Source organism: Erithacus rubecula (genome assembly GCF_903797595.1).
Source record: "Erithacus rubecula genome assembly, chromosome: 1".
NCBI classification, from domain to species: Eukaryota; Metazoa; Chordata; class Aves; order Passeriformes; family Muscicapidae; genus Erithacus; species Erithacus rubecula.
Window position 1 is genome coordinate 4,465,386 of NC_136658.1, and position 27,919 is coordinate 4,493,304.

The 27,919-nt window shown below is 49.2% G+C and overlaps 1 protein-coding gene and 1 long non-coding RNA gene across 3 annotated transcripts in view; both read left to right on the forward strand.

Moving 5' to 3' along the window:
• The window catches only part of IGSF3 (immunoglobulin superfamily member 3), a 202,426-nt gene that overhangs the window by 40,184 nt on the left and 134,323 nt on the right, over positions 1-27,919 (forward strand). The window lies entirely within an intron of this gene.
• On the forward strand, positions 18,718-23,149 carry LOC306809416. The gene is made up of 3 exons (XR_013776223.1): positions 18,718-18,769; positions 19,421-19,562; positions 22,652-23,149. It is a non-coding gene; the product is annotated as an uncharacterized lncRNA (long non-coding RNA).

Here is a 27,919-nt window from a genome sequence, read left to right on the forward strand (position 1 = left end):
GCTCCTCTGCCTGGTATTGGTGGGGGACTGCTGTCTGCATCCTGCACAAATGGAAATATCCTGCTCTACACATACAGGGAAAAATGCAGGTCCATGTCCTCTTCTCTTTGCTGCTGACACTTATCCATCAGCAAAAGGGATCTTTCCACTCTCTGGGTGGCTGATTTCATTCTTGCCTCTCTGCTTTTCTGTGTGAGCATCCCTGGCAGTCTCTTACTGTAGAAGCTGCTGCAGTGGAGGAAATGCAAATGCAGCTGCCAAGAGATGGCGCAGAGGCACTGTCACTGGTGAGGCACTGTCACTGGCAGGGACAGGGCTGATCCCACACCCGGGGCTGTGCTGCTGCCTCTTGTCCCTGTTTGTAAAACAGGGGGGAAAGGGCTTTTGAGCAGTGCTTTGTGCTTCTGGTCTGCTCCAGCACCTGAGTGCCAGCCTGGAATGATGGAACAGCTCATACTCTGCTTCCCTGAGCATCCCAAACATTTGTGGGTGCTCCCTGCATTTGTGTGCAGAGCAAGCTGCCAGAATGGGTTATTCTCCCATTCTCCCTGCTGGCTTTCTCTCACCCTTGCAGGGAGAGGGCAGGAGTGGTGTTTGGTACATGTTTTGTGTAGGTTGATGATGACAGCCTACCTCCTTTGCCTTTGTCTCCCCCAGCCTCAAAACAGGTGTTGTCTGTGTCCTAAGCTGCCCTCTAATTGTGAGCCATGGCAGGGAATGTCCAAACCAGCTCCTCTCTGTGAGGGTGAGCCCTGTGCCAGCTCCACCTGCACTTTGAAGGGCAAGGCAGGGACTGTCACCAGCCAAAGTGCCCATCCACCCTCTAGGCTTCCATCAGCCACTCTGGTGCTGCTCCCTGATGGAGCAAACCAGCCAAGTGCTCTGTAAACAGCTGTCTGCACCACTGAGATGAACAGCAACATTTATGGAAATGTATATCTTATTTAAGGTGAAGCCAGGGTCAGCGTGTACCTCAGAGGAGAATCTCAGCTAGACCATGAAAATTATTTCATGTTGATTTCTGAAATCTTTTAGTGTCTTTTCCTTGAGAAGAGAATACTGTGTTTGAAAGTGAATGTTCAAAAGAAGGTGAGGGTTTGTATTTGGGAAAAACCAACAGAGGTTTTGTGACACCAACCTGTTCTGTGTCCCCCAGAAAGCCACTGAGCTCAGGGGCTCTGCTCTCTTTGGCAAAGGGTGACATAAATACTGACCTATGTGCTGGGAAAGAATGGTAGAACAGGCAAATCTCTGGACTTAGTCTAACAGATCACAGTAGGCAGTGGTCAGTAGGCAAATTCCAAATGCTAGAACACGGGATTTATGTAGGAAAAACTGTTCTGAGGCTGTTCTTTGGATATAAGCACTTGCTGACTTGTAAATTTTTCACAGTGGCTTGATGTTCCTTGTGTTTGAGTGACAGCATCTGGATGTACATTTGCCTGGCCAAAATTCACTGCTTTAATTTTAGGACTGGGCTTCACATTTTGGATCTCTGTGGGATGGAGGGGCAGAAATGTGAGCTTGATCAGCACCATGAGGAAGGAGTCCAAACACCAATATTTGTATTTGGCAGCTGTATTTGTTGCACAGAAAACGGAGGGAGTCTGTGGAAAGCAATCACTGTTAGGAGCAGGAGAGTGATGGCATCCAATCAGGAGAGAAGGAAAGAGTTCATTTCAGAGCAGTAACTGGTGTTAGCTTCCCGTTAACAGCAATAATAACTATATCCTGGAGTGATGGCTGAGTTCATTTGGACCAGATACAATTATTGCTTTGTGTGCAACAAGCACCCTCAATTTGCTGTGCAATATTAAGCTGGAGTCAGCTCCCTCACAGGCTCTGGTTTCCAGAGGCTGGGCTGCTAACAAAGTGCACTCTTGCTTTCACACACCATCACTCAGCAGACGTTCACATACATCCATATTCTCTGATAAAATCAGGGTCTTTGCAGCTAAATGCCAGGTAGTATTTCTTTCAGAAAAATCCCTGTCTTCCTGGCAGCAGCCTGGGAGTCTTTTGCTGTAGACTCAGAGCACTGTGTGCTTGGAAAAAAGCAGCCTGCTTGTCCAGTCCCCAAATATCTGCTTCCCAGTTTGGGACTGGGGCACCTGGGCTCTGTTGCAAGCCCGTTTTGGGTGGAGAATTTGGGAAAGCAGGGCACTCACCTGCCATTGGGGATGCTCCAATTAACCTTGGCAGCCTTGGTGCTTCCCCTGCCAAACTCAACAGAAGCCCTTGGGAATAATAAAACTGACACACCCCAATCCTAAACTTGGACAAGCTTTTTAATACCCAGATGAAGAGATTACAGGCATGACCTACTTGTTAGTATGTGGCAGCTCTGTGAGATGTACAGAAGGCTTTCTCATCAGAGGAGGTCTGCAGGGTGGAGCTGCCCACCAGCACCAGAGCTGCAGCCAAGCAGATTAGATGGTGCCTCCAAGGAGCTGGGCTCTTTCATGTCTTTGGAAATCCCCCATGCCACCCCTAATTCCTAGACAAAATGCTTTGTGTTGTGAGGCAGGAGGGGCTAATCCCAGCCTCTAAGGCCACCTGAGGTTTCCAAGCATTTCAGGCTCATCTGCACAGCCAGTGCTGCCTCCTGCAGTGGTTTGGGATGTGCAGGTCCAGAAGTGCTGTGCCCTGCAAGACCAAGCAGGTTTTGGGAGTGCCAAGGCATGCCATGGTGAAATCTGGGATCCACCACTCCCTGATCTTCCATATTGGCTTTAGTTAAAAGCTTTTTGGACACAGGAGACATCCTCTCTTTTCTTCTGTAGCTTCCATGTGCCCTGACTGATACCCAAGATGTTCAATTTCTGAGTGATTGAATTCCTGCCCTGAATGGCCCTCTGGGAGACTGAAAAATGCAAACTAGCACAAAAGCAGTTTCCTTAAGAGAAGAAGTTTTTTTTCCTGCTGGTAGAAAGTGCAAAGACCTCAGGAGCATTACTATTATTCAAGGACTTACCCTGATCTGGATTTTAGTGGGATTTTGAGATGGGATCTACTGAAGAAGGGTTATAATTTGATAAATACAATAGCTTGTTTTTTCTGTGCAATGATCAACCTCTCCCACAGCATGCCAGGCTGAGAGGTAGAGGAAAAAGACTTTTGTGGTTCAGGCAATGGCAGAAGGGTGCACAGCTTATCCTCTGAGAGCTTTGACTACCCAGAGCCTCTTTGGTGAGCAGTGTCATGAGTTTGACTTCCTGTACATTCACCATTTGTTGGGGTGTTGCAAAGTGCTGCTGCAGCAGCTCTCAAACCTCTTGTGGTCTGGTGCCTTCAAGAAGGATGGGCACACAGAGCTGAGACCTGTGCAGATGTAAGTGTTGAGCTTGCAGTCTCTGAGCAGGGCAGGAGGCTCAATGTGAGCCTTCCATGCTGTCAGATCACCCAGAGCACACAAAAATCAGCACCACTGAACTGCCAGACTTGGTCTGGGTGTGATCTTTGGTGTGGCTGCTGTGCTGCTCCCATTTGGGTGAGCCTGAGCCCAAATTCCTCTGTGCCTGCTGCCTGCCTGGGAGGAACTCCAGGCTGATACCACAAGTGGCACCTGAAAGAGTTCCTGTCCCCTTGCTGCTCCTCCTGCACCCCAGCCATCCTGGCCAGCACTTGGCAGGAGCAGCAGCCACAGGGTCACAGCAGTGCAGGTCCCTGGGCCAGCAACAAGGAGGAAAAGTGTGTTGTTATAAATCTCCAACCTGCTCTTAATGGCTTGGGGCTGCAGGCATATAGATTAAATTTCACAGTCCTATATTTCACAGAAGGCACACGGTGACATGTCAAGGTGCTGCAAGTGAGCAGACCTCTGATGGGGTTTTGGACATCTGGCAGGGGACTAACCAGAGCAATGAAATAAAGCATAACAACATGTAGGCTGAAGAATGGGAGAATTTCATAGAGGTGAGATGAAGGCTGTAAAACAGCTTCTGGAGGAACTTATGGAAGCTTCTCCATGATTGGGTTATTTAAAAAAAAAAAAAAGATTGGACAAATGTTAGATAGTGTATATTAGCCTAGCAATGTGAAAATCATGGCAATTCTGTCAGGAAAAGGATGACAGAAGGGTATGCTGTTCCATTTGCAGCAGCATTACTCTGAATGCTGTTTACTATTCTTTGGAGAGCTGGGAAGCAGGTTGTTTCATTGTTTTGTGGAAGTAGAGGTTTCTGTAGTTGTCAATCTTGGAGAGAAACAGATATTTTAATTCTGAAGTGTTTAGCTTGTGGAGTCCAGAGGAGGAGGGAAACTTGCACCCCACTGGGACAACCCCCCCCCAAAAAACAGGTTTGGGCATGGTCCCTGCTGGCTGTGGTGAAGGATGCGTGGTCTCTCCCTTTTGGGTTGCCCCTTTATTTTTGGGCAGCCTGCCACAGCAGCCAGCTCCACCAAGCCCTTGGAGGGATGCAGGGAGCAGCCCTGGGGCCACAGCAGAGCAGAGCAAGGTGCCCCTCTCCCCAGGAACCCTGTCTGGGTGGGTGTGTGAGCTGGGGGAGGCTCAGTCCTTGGTATAAAGTGACGAGCTGGTAATAAATATTCAATTTATTTAGAATTGCAAATACCAGGGGAAGGAAACCAGTAAACAAAAGAGGCCACAATCAGCATAGTGGCTAAAATCCTGGAATGTTAGACTTCAGGGGTGTATAAAGGAAGGATGGATGGAGGAACAGAAGGTAGTGAGTGGTCAGGCAGGCCTGTGTGCTAGCAATTAAAACAAATTCAAGTCTAAGAAACTCAAAAGGAAGCTGCTTAAGTCAGGCTCTTCTTAATGAGAGACAAATACACTAGAAAATACTGCCTGCTAACAGTATTCATAAGCTGCTCCCAAGATGTTTTGATTAAACCACAGTTGTCTTTCTAGTGTACTAATGGTTTTTAATCTCTCTTGATGCCTAGGGGCGAAGGGGTCTAGTGATTCACAGCAGCTTGGTGAGCTGAGACTCGTCCCTGGTGAGTGCATCTCTCATGCCAGAACCACGGCTTTTAATTTTTAAAAATGTGAGTTTTTAGCAAAGGGAGAACCCTTAGCATGCGAGTGGGGCGTGAGTGCCGCGTGCCTGGGAATGAAAGGAGAGGGATTCATGCTTCTCCCCCTTCTCCTGGGGGGCACTGAATTACATTCCTGGCACTGTTTCACTGCTGGGCAGCATCTAATTGCAGTTTCCTGCCTGGCTGGTGTGGAGGGGAAGAGGACAGTGCCATGAATCCTGCAGCTCCTGCCAGCAGTGGGCAAGAACAGGGCGAGGAACATCAAGGCTCCTCTCAGGGGGCTTCAGACCCCTCCAAAATCTCAGGGAATGATGTTGGGGAGCTGCCAACACCTCTTCCTTCATGTGAGGCCTCTTTCTAGCAGAGGGGCTCTGCTGTTTGCCAAAGCACTGGAGGCAGAGGCACCACATGGGAAGTGTGAGAACACAGCCATACCTCAGCCAGAACTGCAGTGGGAGTGAACTACAGGTGTTCAGCACCCAGCATTGGTGCCAATCCCTCCCCTTTACACTTCCCCTCTTGCCAGCACTTATGGGATGCCCCCAAGCCTTAACAGGGCTTCCCATGCTTTGGAAATTTGGCTTTGTCTCCCCTGTGAGCATCATCTGCTTGTGCCACCTGGCTGGTTCATGGGCAGTGCTCTATCTATACAAAGTTTTAGTTAGGAGATGGGGCATGAGAGTGCTGATTTCTGGTGTTCTGTGATCACAAAGGAATGCTGGGAGATGAGGGCAGTGAGTTGGGCTTGATTTCTGGGGAATGTGGCAAAGTAACCCTAAAGCCAAATTGGAAGCACACCTACCTGTCTCCCAGCAGGCTGTTTTGTCTCTTTGGTGCTCAGCCTCCTCCAGAGATGTCCATTCCTCCCTCCTTTCACATCCCTCTGTTTATTCAGCATTCCTCCCCCTTTCCCTGACATCTCTTCTGTGGGCTCACCACCAGCCATGACTCCTCTTTCCCAACTCACCCCAAACCCCACAGCCACCAACCCATTCCCCTTCCATGCAATTCTGTCCCCTCAGTTTTCTTCCCCAGCTTCATGTTAGGAGAAAAACAGCTGGGAGGGGAGGAAAGGCTTTTCTGTCAGAGGGTATGAGGGGAAAACTCTGCCTGCCAGGGGCCTGCCTCCACCTCCTGCCTGGGCTGGGCACCAGGGAGCATCCCTGATGAGAGCAGACAGTTCCTCTGTCCTCTGGGTACAGTAGCTGCTTGTTGCTCACAGAGAATGAAAACATATTAAAGTACAAAACTGCTGCACTAGTCATTTTCCAATTCCCCACTTGGAGAACTGGCTTCCCAGGAAAATAGGTCACTTACATAAAAAGCACCTTATTATCACACCACAGCAGTGAAGGAAAGAGATGGCTCAAGAGACACTTTCATTTTGAGCCCCTGTTCCTGGGTACTTAGATATTTCTGGAAAATTGACCCTTTGGGCTGCAATTTCTCATGCTCCTTTCCAGCCCGTAAGGTGAATTTCGGGCCCTCATTCCCTCCACTCAGACAGATGAAGTTAGGGAAGGAAATGTGTTTTATTTTAACCCTTGGGAGAGCTGTGCATCCCAACTCAGCCCTCTCCACAGGGGCTGGGGTGAGCCATTATCTCTGATTTTTGATCCAGGGTGAGGAAGACTTCCAGAGATGTAGATTTGTGTCCTTCCACCTCCTCCTGCAGTAATCCCCCTTCCCAGAGATTCATCTGCTTTTCCCCTCTGACCCCACAGTTCAGGCTGTTCCTGAGGGCACTTCAGAGGTGGAAGGGGGCCAAGTGACCCAGGAACATGCCCTTGTGAGACAGGGAGGAGTTACCTAGTTTTTATTAAAGGCACTACAGCTGAAAGAGGGAAAATGGATGGGTGGAGAGAAAGGAAGGACTCACTAAGAGCCTTAGAGTCAGGTCTTGAGTTGGGAAAGAAAATAGCTTTGCCTTGGCTCACTTCAAAGCAGTGACATTGGCAAAGTGCTTAGTTCTGTTTCTCCAAAGAAAAGAGCTCTGACTTTGGTCAACAGGCTTCCTGAGAGACCCCAGAAAACAATATTCACCTCCTTGGTCCTGGGTGCTGTGCTCTAACCCCATCTCCACTGGGAGATTCCACTGCTGGGAACCTGACCAGGGCCAGCAGGGAGTTCCCTCAGCCTCTCCAAGGATTCTGGCTCCAGCCTTGGCCAGCATCCACTGTGCTGGTCAGCCTGTGGAGGAATTACCTTTCTGGCAGGCAGAAAGGGGCCAGGGTGGGAGGGAGCCCCAGGAGAAGGCAATGAGGAGCTGGAACTGGAAAGAGCAGTGGGATAGGGATGGGGATAGGGATGGGATGGGATGGATGTCTGAGGGTAACAGCACAGTGAGAAGGCTGTGGAGAAACTTAGAAGCAAAGGAGGGGAGATGGAGAATGGCCAAGCCAAAAGCAGGTTTGCCAGCCCCTTATCACCCTTACCAGCCCCATCCCCAGGAGGAGTTCCCAATGGGGAACATCCCTGCTACCAACACCCTGAGCAGGGCACAAGCCCTGCTGTCTTGGCACGGAGGAGGTGCTTCCAAAAAATGTCAGCAATTACCTCAGCAGGCAGCGAGCAGGAGTAATTTACATAGTAAGAGCTGGAGATAGATGGCTCTTTAAACCAGATCTGTCGTTCCCAGCTCCCTCCCCGCCTCTGACGCTTTGATGTTGCTCTTTGAAGAGCTCTCCTCGCTCCCTTGGTGCTGCTCCAGCTCTCCCAGTGCCTTTCCCATCTCTCTGTGCCTGAGCTGCTCCTGCATCCCGGCAGGAGGGATGCTGGAGTGAGCTGGCACACTGAGAGCATTGCCATCTCACTTCCCCTGTGTCTCTGGTGGGTTCAAGCCCCTGGGTATGGAAGGGAAAAAGGAAGAATAGATTGATGTGAGAAATGTGCTTTGGTGTGGTTGGGGTTATGGGACTCTTGGTGAAACAGTGACCAGAGGCTCTTGTGAGCAGCAGCAGATATTGGGAAGCCTGTCCCAGCAGCAAGGAGCAGATCAGAGGGTTCTGTGTGAAGGAGGAGCAGGGAAACAGGGGAAGGTGGGTCAAGGGAGGTAAATCTGCCTGCTGCAACCCACTCCTGCCCTGAGCTTTTCCACCCTGACAGCTTGGTTTCTTCAGTTTAGCAGAAATCCCTTCACAAGCAGCATAATCAAAATAACAACAATATATATATTAAAAAAAAGAAAAAAGAAATCACTCCAACACCACAATTACTGTCTCTTCAAGTTCTTAGTAAGGGATAAAAGCTGAAAGACATAAAAGCAGTGCACTTCCACTGGTGAAGGGGTAAGGAGGCCTCAGTATAACTTCATTGCATGAAGGAGATCCCTTATGTGTGAACTTCATAGCCCAGTGGTGTGTTACATGTGAGAATCAGCTAATGGGTAAAGCTGGAGAGCAAACTGCTGCCACAGAAGCACAGACATACAAATGTCCTGTTGCTGGATATCTCACCTCTAAGATACTTTGAAAAGTTTGTGATTTGGAAATATAAACCCTCTTGCTGTAGGCTCTGTGCATGCAGAAATCCTAATTTGGTTTACTACTTTTAGAGGTACTTGGGTTTATGTTGCCCTTGAGAGCTGCACTTGAATTTTGGCTCCAGGTCCCAGGGCCAAGAGGTGTGAAGCAGATGTTTTGACTGCAGGAACTAAGAAAAATTTCTATTTCTGGTGCCAGTTGGATGGGGCTAATTAGACCCAAATATCCACCTGCCTAGGAGAGAGTGTGTCTCACTGCATCCCTGTGAAAAGCTTCAGACTGTTTTGGCAATGCAGCCCAAATTTTTGAAAGTGAGCTCTGTCTTTCTAGGGCCACTGTAAAGGTCTAGGTTGTTTCAGTTCCTCAGACAGGAGAGAGAGCTCTTTTGTAGCTCTCAGAAAATTCATCTGCATCCTTTGCAGATGAATTGCCCTGACCCAGAGCCTGTCTTTGGGCAGTGTCAGGAAATGCTGTGAACAGCCTGTAGCTTTTCAGCAAGGATCTCAGCCCTGTGCAGGGGACACAGACCCCTCATTGTGAGCAGAGCCAAGTCCATGTCTCATCTCCCTCCCTAACCATCATCCCAGCAGGATTTTTGTTTGTGCTCTGTGCTGTGAGCAGCTCCTTTGGTGGTGTTCCAGCCCTGATTCCAGCAGCTTGGAGGGGTAAAACCCCAGCTGCAGTCTGGATGCTCTGGCTGTGCTGTGTGCTGTCAGCCATGCTACAGGGGGCATTGCTGTTTCTCAGCCCCAGGTTTGCTGGCTCAGCTGTGCTTGCAGATGCAGCAGAAGGGCTGATTCCCCTTCTGAATCATTCTTCTGGCACAAAAAGTGCAGCCTGACCTCACATGGTTAGGCACAGTACAGCCAGCCACTGTGGAGGTCAGACATGGGTGTGGGTGAGCAGCACAGGCATGGACAATCAGCAGGCTTTGTGCTCTTTGGGTTTCCTTTTTATTTTCTAAATAAGAAGAGTTGCAAGCGAAGGGGGTGGCAGTTGTTCAGGTGTGTGGCTGCCATCATTAGCACAAACCCCTACCAGGCTTTAATGAAAAACCATATCAGCTTTCACCTGTGGGTTAGGGACCCTCTGCCTGCTGCCAGCACTGGAAATTAACTCCAGCCTGTCCCATAGGAAACCTGCTCTCCAGGAGCAGGAGAAACAGACTTGGCTTCAATTGTACAACCCAGTAATCTCAGCAGCTTGATTTTCTCTGCTGTGGTCTTGGGGAGTGATGAGGGCACAGTCTGGCCTTGGAGAGCTAAAGCAAGCTGCAGCACCATAACACAGCATCCCTCATTCCTGCCAAGATGCCCCAGGGCCAAATGAGCCCATCTGTGTGCAGGTTTGTGTTAGCAGCAGTGCCCTGGGGTGACTTTGGGGACACCATTTCTCACAGATTTCCCCTGGGTGGCTTTGGGGACACCATTTCTCACTGGTTTCCCCTGGGTGGCCTGGCAAGTGTGTCCTGCTGAGGGGTTTGTGGCAGCATGTCCAAAAATCTTGCAGGATTAGGAGGGAGCCACAACATTACTGCTTTTCCTCTGTTTTCACTGTGCTCATCCTCTCTTTCCTTTGGGTTGCAGAAGATTTTGTGCCCTTGAAGGAAATGAACCTGGGCCTCTGGTGTCACCTGTGAAGCAAAAGGATTGTCCCTTCCTGATGTGTGTCTGACACTTCTTGTGACCACAGCCACTCCAGCTGAGGTTAAGGAAGGGAAATGGCTTGGTGTAAACTGGTTGGTAAAGGAAAAAGGATTATACCTCCTCTTGTGAGTACTAGTGAACAAACAGGCTGTGAACACTGCCAAGAAAATCTATAATTTGTAGAAAAAGAGCACTCTGACATTGTCACCTCACTTTAATCTCTTGCCTTTAGTGATTATTTTCTCCTTGGCCATTGGAGACTGTCTGGCCAGCAATAAGTACAGCTTACTCTACTGTTCTGGTTCAACACTAACAGTTAATGATGTCAAGCTGTATTAAGCTTGAGCCACTCTGATCATCTCATTCAAAACATCCCTTGAATGCCATGGAGCAATTTTCTCTTTTCTAAGAAGCTGTTGGTCAGTGGATTCATGCCTGCTTTGTCTTGCTGTTCTTGTCTTGAAAGGAAATTTTTGTACTAAAAACTGTAGCTGTGTGTGTGTGGCAGGAATAGAAAATGCCTGAGATACACACTGACCTTCACTACATGAAGTGTTTTTATAAGGCTTTGCAAACATAAACTTTGGGGGTCATCCTGCATTTTCAGGAAGTATAGAGGGCCAGGATCTCAGCTGGTGTAAATCAGTGCAGTCTGCCTGAGAAGGGCTGAATTCCTCAGCTGACAATTTGCTGAGTGGTTTTTGCTAGGGGTCTGTAAAATCAGAAACAGCATCAGCAAACAAGGAACACCAATCCCTAGCTGATGCCCTGGAAGAATAAAGGGGCACCAGCCAAAGCTGGCATGCTGGATTGTTCAAAACAACGAGGGAAAATTCCCAAAACAAGGCACTCTTCATCTGGGGACTCCTTGCCACAGTGTGCTGTGGGCTTGTGTTTACATGGTTCAAAAAGCATTTGGACAAATTCATGGATAAAATCCTCCTAGGGCTATTAAAAACAAGAACATACCTTCTTGCTCCAAAAGGTATTTCAGCTCAGGGCTTTCTGAGCTGCAGGTTATGAGAAACCAGGGAGGAATACATTAAAGGGGCTTCTTGGGCTAACTAGAGCTCAGAAAAGCAGGTCAGAAAAACCATTGAGGGCCTTTTAGTGTGTAGCAGAAGATGATATAGTAAAATGACCTCCCTGCTCAGCCAAATTTCAGGCTGATTTTAAGGATACACTCAAGGCACTGCACAACTAAGGCAGGTATCAGTTTCTGTCCCACACCCTGGGCTGGAGTGCTCAGGCAAAGACCATCAGTGTTATCAGGGGCTGGTGCATCACCTGGGAGAGCTTTTCTGGCCACAGTCAAGATTTCTTGCAGATTTACTGAGGAGGAGATGAGGTTCAATCCACCCAGGCTCCCTCCACCTCCTCCTGGGAAGGACAGCAGGAGAGAGGAAGAGGAAGGGAACCAGTGCAGTGGTTAGGGAATTTCCAGCAGGAATGAGCCTGCAGCCAACCCATGATCTCAGGCTTCTCCTGAGAGAGGTGTTGAGAAATTTTAGCACCTAGAGGACTGGAAAGCAGCAGCCCGATGCTAAGGGCTGCCTGTGTGAAAGGACAGGCAGTACCCTGTCAAGAGCTATCCAGCAATGAAACTTCTCCTGGGGCGAAGGAAAGGTGAGAAAACAGAGGTGTTCTCCCTCCCTGAGTGAGCCTGACAGCCATATGGTGGTAAGAATTGTTGTCATCATAATTAATTCCTTTTTGACATTGCTCTGGCACGTGTCCAGGGGTCTGCAGGAGCAGGGCTGCCTTCTTAGCAGCTGCAAAGAGTGGGGTAAGAAATAAGTGGCAGGGAGGGTTCCTTTTGTTTTGCAAGCTTGCATGAGAAAGGATCATCTCTGAGGATGAATGGATTCTTGTCTCTGGCCCTGCAGGATACCAGAGGCACAGGGATGTCTGTCTTTTCTCTCTTTTCCCATATTGTCACTCCAGCCCTGGATTGCACCAGCTTTGCTGAAGCTGACACTTTAATATAAAGCAACTTGTGTGTTGCAACAAGGAAACTAAGCCAAATCAGAGCACCTATCTCATGCAAACATAACCTTCATGTCCAGCAGTCATTTGACACTCTCTGCTAAAACAACTCTACATCCAGTTAACATCATCTGAAGTGAGGGCTTTGAATTGCTGGGCACTAAAATTACAGCTCCTCAGGGACTAATAGATGCATATGGGTTCCCCCTCTTGCTGTCTTTTGTGTTCCCTACAAAGAAGGGTTCTTCATGAAACTGAAGGAAGGCAAAGGCATTTTCAGATGGTCTAGCCTTTTTGTTTTTAAAAAATTAATCCCATCTCTGGATTTCTGTGTACTGCCATGGTCCTTGCCCCCTGTGCTGTGCAGTGAAGGGAACCAGGGAGGCACTCAGGCTGTGATTATAGATATTTCTTCATTATAGACATCATAGTTTCCATGCCACGGCTCTGGTGTGTACTGGGGACATGACCTGTAAGTGTGTGCTGGTTTGGGGTTGGTTTCAGCTACACCCCAGTCTTGATACAGCTGTTACAGGTCTGGAAATTCTGATTGCACTCAGAGAACTCATCCCTTCAGGGCACACACAGGGGACCAGCAGCAGTCTGACTTGACTGAGCTACCATTACACTGGATTTTTAAAAGGGGTAGAAGAGATGGATTACTGATGATTTTTAAAAGGCTGGTTCTTTGAAGGAGTGCAGCTTTCTACCTTTCATGCAGAGGATTTCCCTTTTGTGACTTGAAGTGGGGATTTTATTTTCCCTCCATGTAACTCCTGTTTATTACACAACCTCTCCTTATTGACATAGCATCTTCAGCTTATGCATCATTTATTGGTATCTGAACAGTTACTGGAAAGCTCTGGGTTCCTGGCTAAGCTCTAGGGAGGCACAGATGCTTCACTAATGGAGGAAAAGCCTAACTACTTCCTAAATCAATTACCCTGAAAGGCCAGAAGACATGTCAGGCTGCTCTCCTCACGTTCACACACCACAGTGGTCTGTGCTGTGGTGGTGGCAGGGTGCCCACAGACACACTCACTGCTTCCCATGTGATCCCAGCCATGCTGGCACTCTGCTGAATGACATTTCCTACTCAGAAATGTCTGTTCCTGCACATACATTCATTCCATACATCCCTGCTGCTGCATGTGCACTCATAATTCCCTGCCACTGACCCGTGGGGTTGTGTGCCTGATCTCCAGCAGGCAGCCCAGCTCCCAGGCTCCAGCCATAAAAATTCATGTCCTTGGACTCCAGAAGTCCTCAAGGTAATGGTCACCTGGTGTGCACACATATCCACACAAAACCTCTTTGTTCCTGCATGCAGGAAAAGGCAGCCTGCCTTCTGACAGACAGGGCTGGCAGGGAAAGAAAAGGGGAATTTGGCAAAGTCATTAGTGCTAATTATTGGTGTGCATCCTGGGCTGGGACACTGGTGTTGGACTGCAGGGGCTGCTCTTCAGGGAGAAGTGGAGCAGGACATTTGTCCCTGAGGCCCCTGTTTCTCCTGGGAGAGGGAGAGAGAGCATGGATGAAATGGTGGAGAGGTTCAAAATGCCAACAGGCTGCAAATGAGGAAGGTACAAGGGAGAAAATGGGCTGGGGGGTGTTGTGAAGTACAAAAGAAGAGTTGGAGCAGAGCTATGGACAAATTCACAGTAGGGAGGTGCAGGGACTGAGTGGAAAGGCAAGAAAAAGAGCTGAGCAGAGAAGCAGGTGGGATAGAAGGGGACAAAATGAAGCCAAGACAAAATGCTCATCTAGAAAGCATGGAGACAGGCAGGGAATACTGGAAGGAGCTGGATTGCCTGCACATGCTTTATCCTGGAGGTGTCAGCACTGTGACTCCAAAGCTGGGATACCTGGAAGCTGGTGAATGAAAGGAACAAAGAGTTAGTGGAATAAGAATTGGTCCATTCAGGAAGATGAACATTGAAAGGAACATTGGAAGGAAGGAAGGAAGTGTAGAGCAAGACTGGGCTGGTGGCAGAGAGGGTGTTTGGCAGATTTTTCTTCCATAGACCATGCAGAGCTGGTGGGAAGGGAGATGTGGTTGACTGGATCTGGTTGAGCTGGGAATAAGAGTGTGAGGTCTCTGCAACAGGGAGCAGAAGTAAAAGCCAAAAGAAAGAGGACCAGGGCAGGGCAGAGGGTGAAAGATGTCAGAGAACAGCTGTGAGCTTCAAGGGGACAAGAAGGATGTTTCCTGATGAGTTGGAGCTCTGCTGCTAAGAAGGAAATGAAGGCTGTGACCTGTATGTAACCTGCAGGAGGGAAGATTTTCCCTGTTTTCAGGAGGGAAGAGCTATTCAAGGGACAAGGCTTGGCATCAACTTTGGGTGAGTCCCTGAAACAGCAAGGGGCAGATGACAGGGATGGGAAGGGGAGGTGAAGGAGAAGGGAGCACTGGCACATTCCCAGGCATTTCCAGCACCCCCAGAAAATCCTGTATATGCCTGGCAAAGAATAGCACACTCTGGTGCATGGTATCCCATGGCCAACCCCAGGAGCTCCTGGGGAAGTTCCTCTCCTTGCCACCTGTGGCAGGGAGAAGATCCCCAGCCTAAGGCTGCTGCAGCAAACCCTATTTTCAGGGTTGTGCCACTGACTCTTGGCAGACATGAAAGGAAGCTGAGTCACTGTATTATAATTTCAAGCTCCATTAAAGAAACATGGGGATAGAGGGGGGAAGGAGAGGGCAGGGAGGGATGAAGAGAAAATTGAACAGAGCAGAGTAGCACTTGAAGGGGAAAGAAATGTTGCTCATAGGCTCAGAAGGGGGAATTGCAAACAGAGATGAGATTAAAAGGGAACCCTTGAGACTGTCTCTTTAAATACAGCAGGATTCACTTACTCCATGCTGAGCCAGGCTTGTTGGATGCTGCAGGCATGGTCCCACTGAGGTTTGCCTGCTGATCTGTCTCTCCCAGTGTACCACCAAGTTGTCCTCTTCCACCTATGTTGTTTAGAAAGTCCCATTGCTAATACATTTATTGCAAAGAGACCCTAGTGGGGAAGCTTTTTACTTGACTGCCCATCAGCACTGAGCATGTTAAATGATCTTTATATCCAGAGGCACACAGGCATGTCAGACTGGTACTGTGTGTCTGGGAGTGCAGTGTGGGGTGTCTGGTGCAGCTTCTCTTGTGTGGAGTGTTCCCCTGCTGGTCCCAAGGGCAGGGAGGGAACCTACAGGTGCAAGAGGAAAAAGCAGGATGTGGAAGCATTGCCCATGGCAGATATCATGGCAGATTGCTTTCAGAGCCAGGGGAAGGTGTGTTTTGGTGCAAAGGGTAGTGAGGTGTCCAACCCCTCCAGCTGACCCCTTCATTGTGCTCCAGGGCAGCTGCAAGATGTTCACAGAGCAAAGGTTGATCTGGCTGATCTTGGGACCAGTCTGGAAAGTCTTTGTCTGGTTTGGCCTCTGACCTCTGTAGGCACAATTTCAGCAGTTTTTTTAACTCACAGGAGTTGGGCAGGCTCAGAATTTGGGTGGGAGGCAGACCCTGAGTCCCTTGTTGCTGTGGTTGTCTCACAAGGGCTACAGGATTCTTTTCCCTGTTCTGTGCCCAGCAAGGCTCTGCTATCTGTGAGGAGTGGCAGTGCTGCTGATCAAATAAGGGTGAAATGGTGTAGAGAGATGATGAACTGAATGAGACCAGGACATCCAAGCTGGTGCTGTTGGGACACAGTGGGACCCAGCCTGATGTCCTGATCAGACTGAACCTGTGAAGTGGCTTTCATGTGACACTGAACATCCTCACCCCCTAAGCTGAGATTTCAGCTCTCATCCCCCCATCCCACCCCTTGAGTTTTTATGGCTTTGACAACTGAGAGAGGCTGAATTCCTCAGGACAGTGGCCTGTTTCCATTTGCTCTGACAAATGCTAATGGCACTAAACGAGTAGCAAAAAAGCACTCATAATGTAACAGGGTGCTCATTACTGCATTTCCCAAGCTGTTGCCTGGTGCTGCTGTGTGCCATTAGGTATTTGCTAAATGATGTCTGAGGAGCTCCTGGGTCTTTGGGGTGTTTGCTTTGCAGCCTTTGGTTTTGTCCTCAGCCCCCACAGAGGCTCAAGATGTGTGGCCAGGATCCTCCAGCCCTGCTGCACCCCTAAGCCTTTCCTCTCAGGAGGAGCAGTGCTCAGAACTGAACACTAGGAAAGACTAAAACTAAAACTAAACTGGGCTAGAGCCTCTTTTGTATGCACAATGCTTTTCCAAGGGAGTTGAAGCACACACCTTGTTCCCAGCTGTGAGTCTCCAGCTAAATATTCCCCATACCCAGGACAACTGCATCCTAATCCTAACAGAGGCCCCAGGGCACTATGGTAATGCAAATACTGATAAATAGCAGCAATAATAAAACTCCACCAGCACTTGCTCTCTAGCAATCCCCAACCAGCCATAGCAAGCTGCACATCACCCAGTTTATGTACAGGAGTGTGAGCAGCGTGCCTGGAGCTGTCAGGGAGGTGACCAATTAGCCTCCTGCAGATTTGCCTGTGGCAGGGATGAGCTCAGGCTCCTGCCCAGGGCTGCTCTGCAGTGTGGGGTGACAGCTCAGCCCAGCACCTGGGGTTGTGTTCAAGTGGATTCCCCCCAGCATGGGGAGGGGATTCTGGGGACAGCATGGGGGTATTTTTGTGACAGCCAGCTCTTCCTGAGCAATGAGAGGGCTGGTGCACTGGCACAGGAGCTGTGGGTGCTGTGAGCCATGCTGCACAGCCAGGGCTCTGCACCAGCACTGCTCCCATCCCTGGGGCTCTCAGCTGGGCTGGCTGCACCTGCAGGAGGGAGCTCAGTCCCCCCATGTGTTCTCAGGGGTTGTGGCTGTCAGTGATCATCCCTCTGTGATGCCTTTTCTTCCCTGGTGTCAGACCCTGATCCCTGACTCCTCAGAGCCAGTCCTTGACACTGAGCTGATGAGTGTACACAGATAAGTGTTTTTATTTGGCAGCATTGTTATATTCTACTTATCTCTGTTGCTTTTAGCAGCTACTCTGTCTTGGCTGTCAAGTGAAAAGTAATAAGAAATCATGCTCTCTGTCTGGGTGCTTCCCATAGGAGCTTCTCTGCTTGAGAGAAATGGTTAGATTAAGAGAAATTAGTGTTCCAAAATTCTGCCCTTTGGCCACTGAAATTTACTGCTGCAGCTTTGGTCAGCCTTCTTCCACTCATCCAGTGGAGAGCAGCAGAAGGGAGCAGGCAGGCACAGACAATTATTAATAACCAGATTTCTCCTTCCTGCTTGCAGTTTGTTACAGCCCCACTTAGCAGAACATGCAAATGGGCAGCCTGGAACCCTCTGAGCCATTATCCTGCTCTGGCTGTGGTGCAGGGTCAGAGAATGACAGGGATTGCTCAGGGAAGGAACATTGACAGGGTTAAAGCTGATGTGTGTCTGGGCAATGGCCAGTTCAAACACTTCTCAAGCAAAGAGACATGCCTGGGCTCCCTGCTGGAATAGCTACACCCAGGTCATTCTGTGATCTGCCTCCAAGCCCACTTGTGTTTCAGGATGTGAAACTGGGTTATTTCTGTGAGGTACTCAAAATTTGAGGTGTTTTTGCCATGCAGTGCCCTCCCAGTACATGGAGAGGACTCCAGGCAGAGAAGGAGCAGCAGAGGGGGACCCCAGGGGTCACCAGGATATGGGGTAGCCTCAGCACAGCAGCCCCCTGGGCTTGAGAAGTGTTCTGCAGTCCTCAGATTTGCTGTGGTGGGGGTTTAGAGAAGGAGGAGGCAATTTTTTCAGATGTTTATGGGAAGCCTTCTCCAGTGTGAGGGACAACAAGGCACAAAGCAGCAGTGAGGGTGTCTGAAAATACAACATGTGAGCTGTAGGATGAGACATAGGAGCAGAGGAGGGGTAGAGTCCCTCTTATCTCAGATACCCAGGGGAGAGTTTTTTGGAAACTGTGTGGTTGTAATTGTTTATCCCCCCTGGAAAGGAACCAAGTGCTTTGGGGAGTGGGTAGGAGAGAACAAGAAAATCAAATTGCAGCTCCTTCACACCCAAACCCACACATCAAACAAAGGCAAGTAGGCTTCCTCTGTGCTTCATTGTACACAATTTAATGGGACCCTTTCAGCCTGAAATCAGGCTGAGGTGTGAAGCTCATTTAGATAAATCCCAAAGGAAGGATCCACATGGCAGGGCTGGGGCACTGGGGTGGGGTGGTGGCAGCTCCAGGCTGGAGGTCTGGGCAGGCAGGGAGAGGTGAGAGCTGGATGCACCTGCTGGGATTCAGCTGGCTGCCACTCCTGGGGCTGCTCTGACTCTGCCCCAGCTGAGATCTGCTCAGACATGGCTTCATTTGAGGTCTTCTCTTGCCCCCAAGCTGGGGATTTCAGTCCTGGTTCCTGTCAGTGCCACCAGGAGCCACGGAGCAGCGTGATGGGTAAAATATATCTCAGCCATCTTCCCATTCAAATGGGGAAAACACACAGAGGCACAAGCCAACTCTCCTCAGAGAGCTGCTGGAAGCAAAGTGCCCTTGCACCAGCCCAGTGTAATCAGGATGGGGAGGGCTGGAGGCACTGGGGAAAAGGCTTTGAAGTCTCTTTGTGTCCTCCCTAGGGCAGCCCCACTTGGTGTGCTGGGCTCTAGCACAGGCTGAGCTGTAGCTGTGCCTGTGGGACAAGGTAAGAGAAGACTGTCAGCTTTTGGATGCTCAGTGTGGTAGCCCAGGGCTGCCTGGGCACCCACAGAGACCTTGGGGCTCCTCAGTCCCCATGGTGCCTCTTTCCTAACAGTGTTATTTAATTCTTCCTAGGGGCTAAAGTCCCTCTGCTAAATAGGTCAGCCTTGCAGGGAATGCAAGTACTCAAAATACACCTTCTGTAACATCATTCCCAGAATTTTTGTTCTCTTGTTTAACTTGGCCAAACAGTTCAGGCCCCAGACAGGAGCCACTCTGTCCCCACATCTTTGCATTGCCCCCTAGCTCTCCTTTTTCTCTTTGGTGAACAGCATTTTTGGGTCCCACTTGTGGAGACTTCATGGGCTCAGGTACATCTTTGTGCCTGGAAATCTGTCAGCCCTAGTGAGGGCCCTCCTGGGAATTATGGAGGCTGTGGGATGCCCAGGAGAGCTCCTGTGCTCCCTGCCAAATGCAGAGAGGAGTGGACAGCCTCGAGCTGTGGGGCTCCTGTCACAGGCTGAATCTAAAATGCCTGAAAGGACAACTTAGCTGTACCTTTCCTTCATCCTGGTTTTTTCGTGTGTGTTTTTTCCCTTTGCCACACTTCAAATCATTTGATGTTGAATATCTGAGACTGTTTTGTTGTCTTCAGTTCACCTCATCTGACCTCAGGATGTTCAGGGTAATAGCAGAAGATGATGATGATAATACTCTGCTGCTCCATGCTGCCACTTCTCCAGACTCCTCGAGCCCTTCAGCAACACTTACTTGTTAAGGCCTGCAAGCCATCTAAAGTAGGTTAATTTATTATTCCTGCTCTGTGTGTCATGAGAAGCTATGACCTGTTCAAGTGAGCTGGAACAACTTGTGGGCTTGAACTGTGGGGCAGGGAAGACCCTGAGTGCTCTCAGCAGATGGTGTGGCTCACACAGCTCCATGTCCAGAGGAAAGGCTCTTTCTGGAGCTCTTTCTGGAGCAATTGGAATGAGGGCATGCAGGAGATGAGGCTAACCAGAGAGGAGGGAAGGTCCCTGAGGAGCTGAACAGAAAAACTACACATGATTAACTATAGATAACAAATTCCCAGACTTTATCAATTGGAGATTTGCATTGACTGCTGCAAAAAGGATGGAGCAGAGGATGGATTAGAGATGAGGAGGGTGGGTGGGAGGCTGGGTGAGCTACCAGGGCTCACATATCAGGGGGAAAAATCCTCCATTCCTAAAATCAATGAGGCCTTCCATTTGCCATCCTGGCCACCCCTCCAGTGCACCCAGCTCGTGCTGGCTCCAAACCCTCAGCCCCCAGAGCCCCATCTCTGCCTGGGGTGGAGAGGCAGGGATCAGGCAGCAGAGGATGCTCCTGGCTCTTGGCAGCAGAGGGAATAGCCAGGCTGTGGGAAGAGGTCAGTCCTGTTTTCTCTGGGATGCTGGAGGCACAGTGGATGGGAAGGGCAGCAAAATGCATCCATGGAGTGCTGGGTTTCTGCCTGGCAGGGATGCCTCTGCACAGGCTGCTGGTGGGGATGGGGGCTGCCAGCCATGTGGCTCTCCAGGGGGCTGTATACTTGTTTTTCTTCCCTGTGACATTACATAATGTGAGGTAGGAAATGTTTGCACGGTAGCTGTATTGGTCCTTGGGGCGAGGGGAGAAGGGAAGGAGGAGGTGGATAATTTGAGGCTCTTTATTAGACCAATAAATCATTTATAATGCACCAGCTTTCAGGCTGGGCTCTTATTGCTCATGTCAGCCACAGGATGCTACCTGGTGCCTGAAGCAGAGCTTGGGCTGGCTCCCCTAAACCAGGGAGGCAGAGCCTGCACAGGGCAGGCATGGCAAGGGCTGGGGGCAGAGGAGAGCTTGTCCTTCCCAGGCCCAGGGAACAAACCCCACACAGCCTTGCATGGAGTTCCTGCAGCTGGAGTGAAGGCAGAGCATCAGGAGCAGGTCAGAGCTGAGGGATCAAGTGGGCACCTGCCCTCTCCACATCACCTGCAAGCAGAGATAACACCCTAATCTGAGCCCTGGCTGGTGGGGAGCAGAGGGCAAGACATTACTGGTGGCATTCCAGGACAAAAGGGAATCCTGTGCCTCTCATTTTTTGTGCTGGTGGAGCTTAGTGCAGCCTGAGGCTTGCCAGGCAAAGATCTCTTGGATTTCTTGTGTGCTCTGAGGTTGCTGAGGAAGAATGTCACCCATCTGGGAAGGGCTGTGCTGGCCTGGGTACAAGCCTGTGGTTTGCCACATCTCACAGATGTGCCTTGTTCAGGTTGAAAATCATCAAGTCCTGCAAAACTACACCTCTCAATAGCCTGCCTGCATTCTCAGGTGCTTCAGACAGCATCAGCTGGCCTAATGTTTTGACAAATGATATCCACATTGATTTCTCTCCTCCTTCTCCTTTCCTCCTCTCCCTCCTCCCACCACAAACACACCACCTTTGGTAACCAATCTCTGGAGCTAGGCAAACCCAGCAGAGGAGACAGATGAGCTCTCCTTTTAGGAGAGTTCACACCAGGGTGGGCTCCCAGGTCATCTGAACAAACATCCTGCCCTGTTAAGCAACAAAATGCTTTAGAAAGGGGGACCACTGAATTGGCAGAGCATGTGCTCCTGCTGGTGTGCTGGGATTTAAAATCCCCCCCAAAAATGCTGAGCAGCTTCAAAGAAACTTAGAGGGGTTCCTAATTGGGAGCAGTGAATGCAAAAACTCCTAATAAATCCCATTCCCATTATGAAATGCAGGTTTGGGGTGGGGGGAGCTGCACTGCACGCCTGTTTCTGCAGGATCTGGTTTAACTGTGAGCTCTTTAATGTGTTCTTTGTGTCCAGCCTGATGGAAGCAGCAGCTAAAAGCAAATCCCAGGGTGGGAAGGTGAGTCTTTCTGGTGGGAATTAGCAGTGTCAGGAGGGAACCATCACACACCTCACGCTGCATTATGCATTGTGCTCCAAATCCCCCATGTCAGTAGCAAACGCTGCTCCTGTTGTTTAGCCTGTGGTGATTGGCAGCAAAGGAATTCAAATCACATCCACACAGCAATTGTCCTCCTGTAACTAAGTCTCTGCTATTCAGGAGGGTGTGCTTGTGCAGGCAAAGCCTGTGCAGCCTAGTGGGTGCTTTAAGAAAAGGATTGGAAAAGGGTGGGGACAACACTTCCATGTTTTTAACAATGCAAAACCTTGTCAGGTTAGTGTGTACTGGATGTGGCACCTTCTCTTTTTTCCTCATGGGCACTAAACTCTAGGTATCACCTCAGACCTTGGGAGGAATAGGAGTCCATGCCCAGGTATTGAAAGTGATTGAAAGGGATTTTCTCTCACCAAACAAGGTAGGAGGATGGAAAGCAGAGCCAACCCAAATGTCATCCCCAACCAAAGCAGTCATCAGTGTCCCCTCTCAGTGTGGCTGGGCTAAAAGCATTGTGAAATCACTTGTAACAAATGGTAAAATGATTATTTTAATGAACACGAGATTGTTAAAATTCTCTGCTACTAGATCTTGCTGGTGTGTTTGAAGAGCAGATAACAAAGCTAGAAAACAGAATCTTTTATTTGCTGCTTAAGTCGTTTTTGCCCTGTTACCAGAAGACATAAATCAATTACTAACTGCATTCCCAGTTTGAGGTGCTGTGAGCATTCATATGTTTAATCTGTCCCGGGTGCTTTTGGAAACAATTGCACTAAGGTGAAGATGTAGTTGCACAGAATTTTCTTGCTCCTGTTAATATCTTACTTTTCACAGAATAAGGCTGTGTGAAAATCTGTGGGTTATTTTTTTTCTGCTTGGTGACAAAATGAAAAATTTGGAATGAAGAAAAACGGACATCTGGGTTTTAAAATAACATTTTGTTTGCATTCTTTGGATGACTCTCTCTTTCAGAACATAACTTCATCTTGAACCACCACTTCAAGATGCTTTGGGAAACAAATAAACAAATCCGAAAATATTTTACCAATAACCTGCTGCATTAGAATAGCTGCTGCAAAATGGACTTTTTATTGCCTCCCCCACCCTCTCCAAGTGGAATAACCCATCTGCCTTAGGAATGTAGCCCTTCCCAGGTTATGAGCTCCTGGGAGGATTGTGTGATGGGAAGAAATCATGGATTTGATTAGATGGAGAGTGAGAGCTCAGCCCCCTGTGGCACCACCACTGCCTGCTTGGCCCCTGAGCAGGAGGGGATGGGGAGGCAGGGGCTCAGCAGGCAGCTGGCAGAAAACAGGCAGGCTTTCTTAAACCAAATTAAGTGGACTGGGAGAGTGGAAAAGGAATCTGGAATTGCTGGGAGAGCCAAGTTACAGAGGGCAGGAGAGGCTGCTGCCTTCTAGGAGAGATTGGGTACCAGTAGCACTGTCACACAGGCAACTTAAAATGAGCCTTCTGTCAGGAAGAAAGAGTTAAAACAATTTTGAGCCCTGCCAAGCTCACAATCTCAAACTATAACTGGTGAAGCCTGGCAGCTGAGGATTATAAAGGTAAGAGCAAAGGTGACACACAAGAAGGAGCTGGTGGAGGATCAGAGCATGGAGTACTAATGATGGCTTTTCACAGGGCAAAAAGGTGGATACAATCCCTGGTCCAAGGAGCATGGAAATCATCCCAACACCTTTGCTCACACAGAGACCACCATCAGTCTCTTTCCCCAAAGCTGTGAGTGTCAGCCTTTGGGATGATGCTGGAGATGGGAGATTGCTGCCTGTCCTTGCAGGGTTCAGCCCCCTGGCTCTGGGCAGCAGGTCACTGTGGTCACTCTGTGGTGTGGGCACTGCCCACAGTGCCAGCAGCTGTGACCTGCCAGCCTCCCCTGTGGCTGCTCCTGGTCAGAGCTGCCTGCTCTCATTTCAGCTGCTTCACTGCACACCAGGCATGCTGAGGAGCCAGGAAAGATGGGGTAACCCAGGTTCACCTGCTGGTTTCCCACCTCAGATTCTCAGTGCTCAGCTGTCACTGCTGCTGCAGGTGCTCTGTCACATCCCTCCCCTGGGCTGTCCTGGGGCTACTGAGGGTTCCTGCTGGCCAGCAGGTCCTGCAGGTGGGCAGAGATGAGCTGAGGGTGTGCTTCATGTGTGTGCTGTAAGCAGGAATCCTGGACATAGCTGTTCCAGAGCAAGGAGACCATGCTGGTTTCTTCCAAAAGTGCCAGTGCTGCAGGTGTTCCTAATACAGTGCCACTGTATCCTAATTTCTTGAGCTATTCCCTTTTGCAAGACAGTTTTTGACTCTGGCAGCGACCTGACCTCTCTGTAAAGATTTGTGTGAGGAGTCCTGTGGCTTAGATAGACCTGCAGAAATGATGGATTACGCTCATCCAGTCTATTTCAGGATCTGATTTCTGCTGTTAAAAGCTAAGGGAGTATGTGGATGTTCACATGGCTCAGCAAGAGGCTTGTCAGGCTTTTCTCACAATCTGAACTGACTTTCCTGCACCTTTCAGACACAACATTAAAGACTCCATTATGAAAGCTTGGAAGATGGCTCTGAGCAGAGGCAAATCTGCACAATCCCACAGCTGCAGTAAGGTGGGATTGCTTGGCATTCCCCAAGGATCTGATAAATTTGTGACTTTGGTAGCCCCTGCAAAGTGAAGGAAAGGCAGAGTCAGGCCTGTGTTCAGAGGCAGAAACAGCAGAGCTGGGGTTCAGGCAGTTCAAGGATGGAGTGGATGAGCTGCCCTCTGCTGCAGGTCCCATGCTCAGGCTATTCCATCCCCTAAATTCTGGGTGCTCCTCTTGTTTCCTCACCAGGAGAGACAAGCCCAAAGGGAGTGAGGCTTGCAAGATGTGGGCTCCTGTCAACAATGAAGACTGAGGAGATCTGCTGAGTCCAGGCAAGGAGGAGGGAGGCTCTGTGGGAAGAAGCTGCCTCATCCCCACACCATTCATCAGGAGCAGAATGGGCTTTGTGCTCCCACCCTGCAGCTTCAAGTGAGATTAGGGCAGCAGGCACTGACCTCTCTGCTGTGTCCTACTGCAGGCAGAACATGCCAAAACCGTGGGGCAATCCATGGATTTCCAGCTCCATTGCCTCTTAAAGGAGCACAGTCACTCCAGTGATGTCCAGAAATCCGTGTGGGTGAGTCAAGGTCATGGCAATGCTGAAAGGGGCAGTGTGGATGTGTTTGGGAAAAGCTGGAAACACCAGAACTGTGGGCATAGCTGGGATGCTTTGATCCAGGCCCTTGTGGAACAGCCCTTGGGGCTATCACACAAAATAGCCCAGACCACTGATGCCAGAGTCTTTTTAGCAGTCCCTTTATGGAAAGGCCAAAACCATAAAATACTTCTTGGTGACTGTGATCTTGCAGCAAGGATTTGCTCTACACCACTTCCCTTTTGCAGTGTGCTTTTTTTGTCTTCACAAAAGGCTTCCTTGGCAAAAGGGAGCTGCCAGCTGGCCAGATCTGGCCAAGGGGCTAACAAAAGTATTCAGCTCTACACAGTTAATGCCAGCAAAATTGTCTATTCAAAGAAAAGTCATAGTTTTGACTCTATTTTTTCGTCAGGGTTTATTACTCCAGGACCACTGCCAATATGATTTACTTTTTTTTAGCTAAAAAAAAAAAAAACAATAAAAAAAATCCTGGCATGTTGAAGCCATGCACTTTGAAAGCATCCCTCATCCTGGCTGATACCACTGCTGATTCCCATCTATGCTCCTTTGGGTCCAAGTGGTCAATGCCTTTGCAATGTCACTTTCCCTCATCCCAGAATGGAGAGAAATGGTGACTTATCCCATTTCATTGATTTCTCATTTTTAACATTTAAAAACAATTTAATTCCTGATGGTTGTAATGACATCCCTGCCTCTCTTTCTCCTTCCCTTTTTACACCACCTTGAAACCCAGAGGATGGAACTGGCTGACAGGATTCCTTTAATTATCCTCACTCCCAACACTCATCTCTTGCATGGTGCCTTCAAGGGACACCACTATGAAAGGCTCCATACACACAAGCACTACATCCACACTGAGGCAGAGAACAAAACCAAAATGTCAGGAAAGCCACCCTGAATGAAATTAATACCGAATACCAGCAGGCACATTGCACCCGCCCCATCAGTCAGTAGTGCTCAGATACCATGGTGATGAGCCTCCCTAGAAATATTTCCACAGCAGCAAAACTGCCTTAAAGGGGCCACACAGGCTCTCCCATGCACCTGGGACTGCTGTCCTTCCCAAGGGGGAAGCCAGGCACCATCTGCTTTTCTTTTTCCTATTGGAACCACCAGGAGCTGCAGAGCCCTGATGTCACACCCATCACTCTGCAATTCAACCCCAACATATTGCTGGGAGGAGGGTGGTCTGCACTTTGCTGCTGGGCTATTTCTCGAAGCCAAGGAGGCAGGAGAGCACAGCATCCCTTATCTGTGCATCCCCAGCTTCTCCCAGCCTGAGCCCTCACCCAGCACAAGCACAGACAGCACTGAAGTGGGAGCCACATGTGCTTGTTTATCCTCCCAGAGGCAAATGCTTGTGGGGCAGAACAACACCTGATCAGCTTGCTGGGCATTTGGGAGCTCCTGTTCACAGATCCTCCAGAATAAAAAAGAGCCAAGCAAGAGGGGCAGGGAGGGGAAAGAAACACATGCTCAGATGTTTGGGTTGCTGCTGCCAACTTCTGCCCACGCTGGAGGAGAGCTTTGAGTTTCTTGCCCTTGATGTAACCACCACCAGATGTTTGTTTTCACAAAACCTTCTTGTATTGAAAGCTACAACTCACACCTCATTACCTCCTCTGAGAAGAAATGAGTAACCCTGCTATTAAGCAGCATCACCTGGAGGGTGATTCTTCACACACCTGCCCCTCTTCAGAAATAGATGGGAAACTTTGGACTGCAAAATAATTTCAAAGGGCAGCAGCTCCAGTGATGTATGGGGCATAAAAAGAGAAAAATGATCATGTGAAGAAAAGCTGACCTAGCCTTGATGCAGAAGACCCAATGTATAGTTGTTCCTAGTGCTTGTATAAACAAGGTAGAAACCACTTGGAGCTGCTGACTTCCACATGATCCCAGCAGAAAGACTAGGAGAAGGAATCAAAAAGAAATGTCATTCCTATAACTCAGTGAATCCCTTGCAGCAATGGGAAAGGGTGGGAACACAAGTTAATTGGACTTGTGCCCTGGTTGGGCCCCCTCCCATGACAGCTGCAACCAGTCACAAGGTGTGATGGAGCAGGGCAAGTTAAGGGCTCTGTGAAAATGCTTTGCTGAGCTTTCTGCTGTGGCTCTACAAGAGCACTCAGGGGTGGGGACTGAACTGTTTTGGTAAAAACATGCTATTAACTAGTTGGACTGGCTGCAGGGTGGGAGGAGATGAAGAAACCTACAGTCCTAACTAAGAAACTGGTGCTCACTCACTCCATCTCTGCAGGCAAGTCTTCCCTCTCTCTCCTTTTCTCCCCCACTGCATCTTGCACTCTTGCAGGTTTCTAGCCTGCTGTTTGTATAGTAGTTCCCAAACAGATCCTGGATGTGTTTTGTTTCCCTTAACTGCAGTTTTTAAGTGTGCCTGGGGGTCCTCAGTAGATGGTGCTGGGTGTGTGAGCAGCAGGGAGCACAGTGCCTGCCAGCCCCCAGCTGCTGGGCTGTGTTGTTGAGCTGCTTGTCTGCCCTATTTACATGGAGACTAATCAGCTCTCCATGGAATTCCTGTTTGATCCTTTGGCCTGTCTCAAGGGAAACACAACACTGACTGACAAAATATGTATATTTTGGCTTTCATAAACTATTACACTTTGCAAATGTCACCCAGGCGTTGAGCTTTGTGGTTGCCAGGGAAACATCATGGGAGATAACCTGATGGCAGCTGTGAACTGCATCCCTTCCTCTCCTGGTGTGAAACCCACACTTCAGAAATGCCCACTCTCCTCTTGGGCTGTTTCACCTTCAGAAAGCACAGCCTTGAAAAATAAGGTTACTTGCAGTCCAGAAGGTATTTCCTTCCAAAATGGATCTTTCTGGGGGGACTTGCTCCTTGGGTTCAAAACAAATGGCTCAGCAGCAGAGGGTTTGTTGTGCTCTGATAATATCAGTGTGTATCTGCTGGAACAGCCACAGCCCTGTTCAGAAAATGAGGGAGAATCAATGGGGAGGGGAGCATTTGTACAGTGTTTGAAACCTTCAGTCTCCCTGGAGCTATCAGCTGAG